This window comes from Pantherophis guttatus, chromosome 8 (assembly GCF_059756535.1).
Source record: "Pantherophis guttatus breed Tessera chromosome 8, ASM5975653v1, whole genome shotgun sequence".
In the NCBI taxonomy this organism is placed as follows: domain Eukaryota; kingdom Metazoa; phylum Chordata; class Lepidosauria; order Squamata; family Colubridae; genus Pantherophis; species Pantherophis guttatus.
Genome location: NC_142070.1, coordinates 16574692 through 16585682, shown reverse-complemented (window position 1 = coordinate 16585682; position 10991 = coordinate 16574692). Strand labels below are relative to the sequence as shown.

At 40.5% G+C, this 10991-nt stretch overlaps 1 long non-coding RNA gene across 1 annotated transcript; it reads right to left on the bottom strand.

Annotated features, from left to right (window-relative positions):
• Positions 1 to 1855: 1855 nt before the first annotated feature.
• LOC117678926 (uncharacterized) lies at positions 1856 to 9387 on the bottom strand. Its single transcript, XR_004595184.3, has 2 exons — positions 9192 to 9387; positions 1856 to 2145 (listed from the first exon to the last, which is right to left on the bottom strand). It is a non-coding gene; the product is annotated as an uncharacterized LOC117678926 (long non-coding RNA).
• Positions 9388 to 10991: the final 1604 nt, after the last annotated feature.

Here is a 10991-nt window from a genome sequence, read left to right as displayed (position 1 = left end):
TGTACCGGTAAAAAAATGTATGTAATCTAATGTGGAAACAAGACTATATATGGGCATCTTTCCAACAGAACTCTGTGAATATGTTATTAGAATACTGTGAAGGTATACAACAAATGGGATACAAATGGGACCCATTTAAGATCCACAAAGAAAGAAAGAGAGAGGGAGAGAGGGGAAGGAAGGAAGGAAGGAAGGAAGGAAGGAAGGAAGGAAGGAAGGAAGGAAGGAAGGAAGGAAGGAAAGAAGGAAGGAAGGAAGGAAGGAAGGAAGGAAGGAAGGAAGGAAGGAAGGAAGGAAGGAAGGATTATTATTAAGATCAATACAGGTTCAGTCAAACCATTTTAGAAATGATAGATATCTGTAGATAGATAAATACATAATAGAAAACCTGTTAATTTAGGATAGATTTAAAGCAGTGGTGGGTTGCCCCCGGTTCCCACCGGTAGTAAAACCGGCGGGAGGCTCCGCCCACTGACCCCGACGTCATCAAAATACTTCTGCACATGCGCAGAAGAACGCATGCGGCGCCGCTGCGAACCGGTAGTAAAGGTAAGTAGAACCCACCCCTGATTTAAAGGCTTTGTGGGATGTTTAATGTTTAATGTTATCTACCTGTTAACAAAGTTTACTGAGGTTTTTTTTTATTATTTCATTGATGATACACTTATTTGTGCATATATTAACTTGGCTACCTATAGCAATTCCTTCACCAGACTTCTAGACAAAGTAGTTGGTTGCAACCATCCACTATTTTTAAGAATATCTAAGACACCTCTCTTTCATCTTTAAAAATTTTTTTTTGCATGAAACGATCTTAATAAAAAATAATAGGTAGGACAGGATGCCTGGTAAGTCCCTAGGCAATTGCTCATAGATATAATTAAGCCCATGAACATTAAAGTAGGAATTCTAGTAATGATGGGGGATTAATTGATTAATTAACTCATTCCAGTCTGGCTTCCCAGCACACAGACTTGTTTTGAGAGTGTGGGCTGATGGGTAATGGGGTGGGGTCAGCTTCCAACAATATATTTGGTATTTGTCTCTCCAGCCACTAGATGGGGCTAGAGAGCAACAACATTATATAAAGTTATATGCTGGGGCACGACAATCATGGAGTTTATAGAGCTTTTCAAAGGAAAACAGCCATTTGATGGAGAAACACCAGAATCTCCAAATCCAGTTTCTGGGTAGCAAAGAAAAGACTCCATATGATACACACTCCAAAACCCATAGAGAAGGGACATATAGAATCATTTTTCATTAACTTTGAGAGAGTTTCTATAGCTTATAAATGAACAGAAGAAGAGTGGGTAGCTAGATGTCTATGGAGCTTCTCAGTCATCCAGGTCATTGTCCCAAAGGTTTCCTTTTTCATAAGGCAACTGGTCTTTGTTTTTCCTTGAAGATGTTTCGCTTCTCATCCAAGAAGCTTCTTCAGTTCTGAACAAAGTGGGTAGCTAAGTTATTACCTTGCCTAACTGGAAAAGCACTTAAGATTAAATTGGTCGACCATCAGAGGTAATAACAGATTACAAAAGAGTGTATGTATGTATGTATGTATGTATGTATGTATGTATGTATGTATGTATGTATATGTCTATGTGTCTATGTGTCTATGTCTACGTCTACATCTACGTCTACGTCTATATCTATCTATCTATCTATCTATCTATCTATCTATCTATCTATCTATCTATGACATTATAATTTCATCTTCATGGTGGCATATTATGGATGCCTCTAGTCATTGTATATCTTGACGAAATATTAAATTGCCAGTAAGATCAGTTTTTGAATCTGGAATTGTACAATGTAATATGTTATACAGTATTTTGCTTTGGGCAGCAAAATGTTTTCAGCCACTCCTAAAATGTGTTTTATTAATATGTCATTTAGCAAAGCGGCTTTGGATTTCTTATATGATGAAAACATTTTAGCTTGTGAATAAAGAAAACATACCATACGCATACTTTAACATTTCAGAAGCTTGTACCACACAAGCAGTAAAACAGACCACTGCATCAGTATTTGGCAGATTAATGATACATCCAGCTGTTACTGTTTCCAGTCTCCAGGCTGTCAAAACCAGTTTGTACAAGATCCCTATTCTACAAGCTGCATCCATCATCTCTTCAGCTGGTCCTGAAATAATGAAGAACAAGAAGTAAGCCATCAGTATATCAACCCAGTTGCCATAGAGCTGCAGAAGCAAAAAAAAATTCTTCCCTCTCTATTCCGAGATAAATTAAGAAAATAAATTGCTTTATTTGCAGCCCCTCATATCTAACTACTAAAGAGTTTTTTTTGCCAGGAATAATTGCAGAAAGAAAGACTGCAACAAGAACCCCACATTTCTCTTCAAAAGACCGCCTGCTTTAAATTTGCGAGACCGCCTGCTGCTACCGATAACCTCCTACCGGCCAATACGCTCTCACAGAGAGGGCCTCCTCAGGGTGCCGTCAGTCAGGCAATGTCGGTTGGCGGCCCCCAGGGGGAGAGCCTTCTCTGTGGGGGCACCCGCCCTGTGGAACGAGCTGCTTCCTGGAATACGACTGATCCCGGACCTCCGTACCTTCCATAAGGCCCTGAAGACTTATTTATTCCACCAAGCCGGCCTAGCCTAAATGGTTCTTAATTGGGATTTTAAATTTTATAGACTTGGGGGTTTTAAATTGGGAAGCCAATGATTTAATTCTTTTTAATTATCTTAACTTTTGTATTGTCTGTATTTTTAATTTTGGCTGTTCACCGCCCTGAGTCCCTTCTGGGAGAAGGGCGGTATACAAATTAAACAAATAAATAAATAAATAAATAAATAAATAAATAAATAAATAAATAAATAAATAAATTACTGAGCACATTGTAAGCCGCCCTGAGTCTCCAGAGAAAGGCGGCATATAAATCAAATTAAAATAAATAAATAAATAAATAAATAAATAAATAAATAAATAAATAAATAAATAAATAAACAACCAAAAACCAAGGTCCTGGCAGGTGTGTGGTGAGAGTCCTTTTTTCCCAACCAAAAAAAAAACCCAGTAAATGAACCATCCACAGACTCCATTAGAATTGCAATATTTCAAAATACATGACTTGCCCTAACGAGAATTTGGCTCAGCTGCCAAAGAGAACAGCATGGGATCACACGGACATTCAATCAAAGCAATTTCTCAGGCAAAACCATGCGAAGCACTGCCCATCTCTTAATGTCAAAGTGGAATGGTTGTATGTTACTAGTTCATTAGTAGCAGTGGAGGAGATCAACCAAGGGAGATGGGGGAAATCCTCCTATCCCAAGTGTTTGTTGAGATAGTGCGGCTTCTTTTGTTGGGATGCACAATTTGCCTCTGTGGGGAGCTTCATTTTATCAACTTAAAGTGTTAATTCTTGATTAAATGAAACACTATATTAAGGTGGATCAGATACGATATGCACACCTTTAAAAATAATGAATGTCCCAAAGGTTCTTTTTTAGGAGGCAACTGGACTTCCTTGTTTTTTCTTTTGAAGGCTTTTCACTTCTCATCCAAGAAGCTTCTTCAGCTTAGACAGGATAGTGGGGAATGGAAGGATTCCATTCAAGAGAAAAACCCTTCTCAAAAAGTACCTTTGGGACATCCATGACCTGGATGACTGAGAATCTCTACAGACTTTTAGCTATACAATTTGGGATGAACATCCTTTGAATGGAGTGGGAGTAGGAATTGATTTCCAGAGGAAAAATTGCAGACTACAGGAACCAGGAGCACCACTCAGGTGACTCGGAGGACACAGATAAGCCTCTGAGTGTTTCAATGACCCTCTAAAGGATGCAAATGATCAGCTGTCTGTAAGGAATATAAATCCTTCCATTCCCCACCATCCAGTCAGAGCTGAAGAAGCTTCTTGGATGAGAAGCGAAACGTCTTCAAAAGAAAAAACCAAGGAAGTCCAGTTGCCTCCTGAAAAAGCACCTTTGGGACAACTATGACCTGGATGACGGATAATCTCTACAGACTTAATGAATGTATTATTTCTCATGAAGGTAAATATGTGTGTTGCAGGATAATGTTGTGGGATCCAACCTGGGTTGGTCACTGGGATCAGAAGTTTAGTCTTCTGAGCTTTCAGACTCATGCTGGATCCCATCTTTGAGGAATTTTTCTCTGCTGGACATTCTGGGGAGAGAGAAATTCCCTGAGGATGGATTCCAGCATGAGTCCAAAAGCTTGGAAGACTAAGCCTCTGGTCCTGATGAGTGATCCAGTTTGGATCCTGTATTATTTCTAGTGGTTCTTCCTAGAATTGTTGAATTGTTGTTAACATAAAAAGAAAAAAAGTAGTATGGGTTTTACATGTTTTTCTATTGGAGCCACTCACCCAATTTAAGCCTGAGAGCCCTGAGTGCTCCTATCACCACCGGATCCACTTTGGCCTTTACTTTTCACATTGTCCCTGGTTTCCTCCTTCTGGCCCAGACTTCTCCAACTTCTCATTCTATTTCCTGATGTTGCTGTCACTTGCCACTGCTACATCTATCACCACTGCTGTCTTCTGATCCTTGTTGACTATCACAGTGTCTGCCTAATTGGCCAGTATCTGCCTGGTTGTCTGAATCTGGAAGTCCCACAGAATCTTAGCTATATTATTTTCTATAACCTTCTGTGGAACCTGCCTTCTGGACTTGGGAAGGTCTAACCCATACACTATGCAAATGTTCCCATATGATTGTGCCTATCAGCCCTGAATCCATTTTGGAAATCTTCAGGGCTGCCACAGCAAGGCAGGTTGCAGCTGTGGGAATGTGAAGGGGGGAGATAGAGATAGCTGGGGCGGGGAGAAGTGTAGCCAAAATAACATTCTTGTTCTGTCCCCAACCACACGCACACACACCAACAGACGTTCAGGAGTTAAAGACCAAACCAGCCAGCAAAATCCTTTTCCTTAAGATAACGGAACTTGGCAACAACCTAGTGGCTGCCTGCCAAGAGTTTATTATTTACAAAGAGGAGAGATAACTTCTCCCCACTTCTGATACATCCAAAGAAACAGCTCAATAATTACGGAGGTAATCAAGTCCAGAGATAGTCCAGCTAAGTCTTATAGCAAAAGTCCGGCAATGCAGAATGGCGTGGAAGCTTTCAGCTTTGTTCGTCACAAGGTTTGACTGGCCACTACACTCCCTTTTATATCCTGTGGGGTGTGGTCCAGTGACTCAGCCTAATCTTGGGCATGCCCTTTCTTCTGTTGCGCGCACTTATCTCTGTGACGTTGGCGTGGATCCAGCCAAGACTCATTACCCTCATCATTGTCCATCTGTGGCTGCGTGGATGTGCTTGGCCCCAGCCCTATCTCTTACCCTTCGGCGGACACCGAAGGCATTGTCAGAGAGGAAGGTCCTGGAGAGGGAGGCCTTGCCAACTCCTCTTCTTCACTCTCGGAATCCTTTCCTGCCGATGACACAGGCTCAGGTAACGGAGCCACAACAATTCTTTCCCATGGGAGCCAAGGTCATACCCGCCAGGTGCTTGGAAGGTATGATCCAAAGACAGCAGGAGGAGGACTGTGACCTGATTGGGCCATGTAATGGATGTGTGACCTGGGGGGGCATGAACTTTGGGTTTTGATTTGGGTGGGGAAAACCTCAGGTCCTTCAGAGTCAGGTTTTCACCACCTGTGCCAAGATGGCATTCCTAATAAAATTTATTTTGAGGAAATTCCAGGCCTCAGAGCTTTAATTTTGTTGGGTCTGTTACTTGGAACCCTGACAGTGCCATTCAGTATATGCCCATGATGGCGAACCTATGGCACGTGTGCCCGAAGTGGCACAAGCGGCATCACCCATTCCTTTTCCAGGTTTCTGGGGCGCATGCACACGTGATGATCAGCTGGCCTTTGTGCTTGTGTCAGTGCCGGAAACCAGAAGAGCTGGTCTTCCATTTTCCAGCGTGAGCATGTGTACTGGCCAGCTGATCGGTGTGTTCGCATGTGCAGCAGTAACCTGAAGATTTGCCAGCCAGCACGCATGCATGCGCCAGAAACCGGAAGTACATTTTCTGGTGCGTGCATGCCCCCTGGGCAACTCCTATTCCTGGTCTCGGCCCAGACAAGCGCACAGTGCTCCCTTTTTGGCAGTTGATGCATGTTCGCTCCCTCCCTTTTAGCTGCTCAGTGCCGAAAAGGTTCGCCATCACTAGTATATGTTATTCCTGTCTTCATCTTATACCCTGCCATTCTATGTTGGAGTGTCTCTGAGGCCCCTTTGCATAGTCTGCAGAGCCTGTCTAGTGTGTAGACTCCTGCTTCGATGGATCTGGTGCTTAGTGCCTCTTCTTGTGGTGCTACAATCAGTGCCTCAATGCTGTCTTTTAGTTCAGCCCATTCCAGGCACTGGATTCCCCAATGCCTGCCACCTCAGTTATTTGTTGACTGTATCCCATCTTATCTTATCTTATCTTATCTTATCTTATCTTATCTTAGCTTAGCTTAGCTTAGCTTAGCTTAGCTTAGCTTAGCTTAGCTTAGCTTAGCTTAGCTTAGTTTATATCTTAGCTTAGCTTAGCTTAGCTTAGCTTAGTTTAGCTTATATCTTATCTTATCTTATATCTTATCTTAGCTTATCTTATCTTATATCTTATCTTAGCTTATTTTAGCTTAGCTTAGCTTAGCTTAGTTTATATCTTATCTTATCTTATCTTATCTTATCTTATCTTATCTTATCTTATCTTATCTTATCTTATCTTATCTTATCTTATCTTGCCATGACACTTCCTTTGCCTGATCTTCCAACATGTTTGCTGTTGCTTCAGGCATTCTTTCAGCAGGTCACTTTTGAGTGCCAACTTACTGATATACTTCTGGATGCTCTGGCTTTGACACTCCACAGAGCTGAGCGATTTATATATATATGACACTCTATAGATAGAGATGTAATTTTCTAAGATGGATGGCTGAGAAGGTAGACAAAACCAGTGCTGTCGATAATCCCGCTTTTCTCCATTGATATGCAAAATAGCTTCCAATTTAAAAAAAATACAAATTATACCAGTAAGATAGTTATCGTACAAATGGTTATTTTGAAACTCTTCACTTTCTTTTACTTTTGCAGTACATATAATCTTGGCATGTTTCTTCTTTTTTCTAAATGTCTTGCCAAATGAAATAATGCTTTTATTTGAATGCTTTTGCAAATTGCTAGTTGTGTTTGAATGCCTTGTACCTAATCCTAAAGTCGGTGTTTATAAAGTTTATAAAAGTCCTGAAAATCCTGTACTGTTATGGAGATGAATGTATAGGTATGGACTGCTGCAGCTGCTGAAGGCTAAATAGGCCTGTTTACACTTTGTATTAAGTCTTCAAACATTTTTGGAGGCATGGTTTTAACACATTATTTAAGCCTAACCATTAGAGATTGATAAACCATGATTTATGGCTTGGCACAATGTATGCTAAGTGTGAACTCAGCTTTTGATCAAGCCATTGTTCCTCCAGAACTAGAATGTTAACCAGTCCAGGGTTGTAGTCAGAAAACTGAATTTGCATGCAAAGCATGCGCTCAACCATTAAACCACAATTCCTATGTATTTTCTTTAGCTAAGCTATAATGCAATACATTAGAAAAAGAAATGCACATGATCAGGAGCTTTTGACAATATGGTACTCTCTGAAGTAATGTAGTTTGAGAAAAGGACAAGGGAATAGTGATGACAGAGCCCATTGAAAGGATCTCTGTGTACTTCTTTTTCCAACTACACATCCTTTAAATTGGAGACCATAATTGGAAAGCAGCAGTGAAAATGTGGCTGTGTATGCCCAGTTCTTAAAGTTGTTGCTATTTCATGGAAATAAGAGAATTTTATTTGGGGGATTTTATGCAGATTTTATTTAAATCTGCATTTAAATCCCTGTTGATATAGGGAAAAGTGATATAGTGATATAGCAGATTAATTAACTTGCTGGTCTTCAACCAGGGACATTCAGATTTTAGTTTCCACTCAAGGAACTTTCAAAGCCTGATACTCTCTCTCTAAGCTTATCCTATCCAAAACTTTGTTAAAGGTAAAGGTAAAGGTTCCCCTTGCACATATGTGCTAGTCGTTCCTGACTCTAGGGGGCAGTGCTCATCTCCATTTCAAAGCCGAAGAGCCAGCGCTGTCCGAAGTCGTCTCCGTGGTCATGTGGCCGGCATGACTAAATGCCAAAGGCGCACGGAATGCTGTTACCTTCCCACCAAAGGTGGTCGCTATTTTTCTACTTGCATTTTTTTACGTGCTTTCGAACTGCTAGGTTGGCGGAAGCTGGGACAAGTAACGGGAGCTCACCCTGTTACGCGGCGCCAGGGATTCGAACTGCTGAACTGCCGACCTTTCGATCGACAAGCTCAGCGTCTTAGCCACTCAGCCACCGCGTCCCTTTGTTAAAAACTTTGTTTTTAAAAAACTTTGTTACATGGTAACTTTGTTGTTGTTGTTAGTTGCGAAGTCATGTTTGGCCCATCGCGACCCCATGGACAACGTTCCTCCAGGTAACTTTGTTACCCTGGGGGTAATATTAGGGGAATTTCCACATAAACTATTCTCAGACAAAGGTATAAATGAACCAAATAACTCTGTTTGATTAAGTCGAAGGGTAACAAGCAACCAGATGCAAATAAGAAACTGCCAATCAGGAGAAGAAGCTGCTAATTTGAAATGCATTGTTTGAAAACACTTTTAAAAAATTACACGTGCACTGGGTACAATTGTTTGTGCCACACAATCAACACCCAGAAGCTGTGGTTGCAAATATCAGCAATAGATTGCCAATTCTTTATTATATTTCCAGTGCAATATCCTGAATGCTTACTGAGGATAAGCCCCAGGAAAATGTACTCATGTCTATAGCTTTAGAAGTCAGGCTCAACTAATTCACTAATGGCTGAGGATACACACACAGAGAGAGAAATGTGAGCACCGTAAGGAGCTTCTGAAGCAGCTGAATGAACCTGGATTAAAAAATAGCATCCGTTTTTATTTATTGTATCACAACTCCTATGTCTTGTGAATCGATTCTTTCAAAGAATTTGAACTGCCTTTCTTTATCTACATCCTCATACATTGCAAAGCATTTGTCTTCTATCGCGTTATAGAATTTGGGTACGCTGGTAGTTTAACAGCAACATGTAGGCATTTCATTTTCCAAAATTCATCTCCATCTGGGTTTGTACTTACATAATCTTTTTGATCTATGAGATTGACTGGAGAGCAGAATCTTCATCGTAGGCTCCTCTAACAGAAATATTTTTGACCGTGAAGGATCCCCTATAGATGCCATCCTTAGGCAGTATCACCATTCTCTAAAACCGAAACAGCACTAGCAAATCATGCGATTCAGGGTTTGGATTTGATGAAGGGCCAGGCAGTGGAACCCAAGCTACCAAAATAATGCAGGAAAGACATCATAAGATTAAAACCTGAAAGTTTTTCATTGTATCTTAAAATGATATTTTCTGCTTCCTAAAAGAAGACACGAGATGTTTTGGAATATGTCAAATTTACCACTTTGCGTAGGGCTTGTGAAAGCTAGGTGGATTATGGAAATTTCATCTGAAATATGTAATATTGCAACTAATTGTGTAGAAATTGTAATTCCTCTCATTACCAGCCTGCCCACATTTTCTGTCATTTCTTTGATAAGTGAACAAGAGAGGCAGGGAAGGAGAGAGAGGGAGGGAGGAAGGGAGGGAGGGAGGGAGAGAGAGAGAGAAAAAAAAGAGAGAGAAGAACAAACAAGGAAAGGGAATAAAACACTGCAGAGGTTTCCAGCTGCATAGAATGACTGGAAGCTATTGTACAGCTCCCCTTAGTGGCAGTAACTTTGAATATTATATACACTTTTTTTTTCTCAGTCCAATGCAGATTCAAGGTAAAATGGGTAGCATTTTTCTGTTTCTTATTTTCATTAGTAATCAAGCTTCTGTGTTTCAGGAAAGTACAGTGAATCTTTGATCTGAATATATTTACAACATTTCTCTCCTTTAGTTTTCCCCACTCTTCTTTACATTTGCATTCTTTTTGTTTCCTTTTGCAAAATGCAACCGTCCATTTTATCTTTCTTTTTTTTTTATTTATTCCCCCAGTATATGGGAAAGCAGCTGTCTATCTGGGGACAATGAACAATGAGAAGACAACACCTGAAGATGTCACTTACTTTGCAGTTGCTCTTATGAAACATGCACCAATATATACTGTATATAATAATGAGATCTCAGTGTTTGTTAGGAGCCCTGGTGGCAGAGTGGTTAGAATTCAGTATTGCAGGCAAAATCTGCTGACAGCCTGGAGTTCAATCCTGACAGGCCTCAAAGTTGACTCAACCTACCATCCTTCCAAGGTCAGTAAAATGAGGACCTAGACTGTTGGGGGCAATATACTGACATTGTAAATCACCTGGAGAATGCTGTAAAGCACTATGAAGCCAGTGGTGGGATTCAAGTAATTTAACAACTGGTTCTCTGCCCTAATGATTTCTTCCAACAACCAATTTGCCAAACTGCTCAGAAAGTTAACAACCGGTTCTCCCGAAGTGGTGCGAACTGGCTGAATCCCACCACTGTATGAAGCAGTATATAAGTCTAAGTGTTAGTTCTATTGTTGCTCGATGATGGAAATTACAGTCAATAACTCTGGAGGGCCAAGAGTAACCTATCCCAAATTCACTGATTTGCATATGTAATACAAATCTAGCAGTATATTGTGAGCCTGGTGGTGTCTGGGATTACAAATGTTATAAACTTTAACTATAGGAACCGAGACTGTTATAAGCCCCAGAACTGGAGGGACCTAGCTTGAGAAACCTGATGTAAGTAGTAAGGGTGTCATTTTTTTAAAAAAATGATATATTTGTGCTTACTCAGGAATTAATTCAAGATAGCTAATTTAAAGGCAAATGTGCCTAAGCTTCTATTATAAAGTTAATCCTATAGTAAACTATGTGAAAATAAATCTCACTTTATCCAGGGATATTTCTTT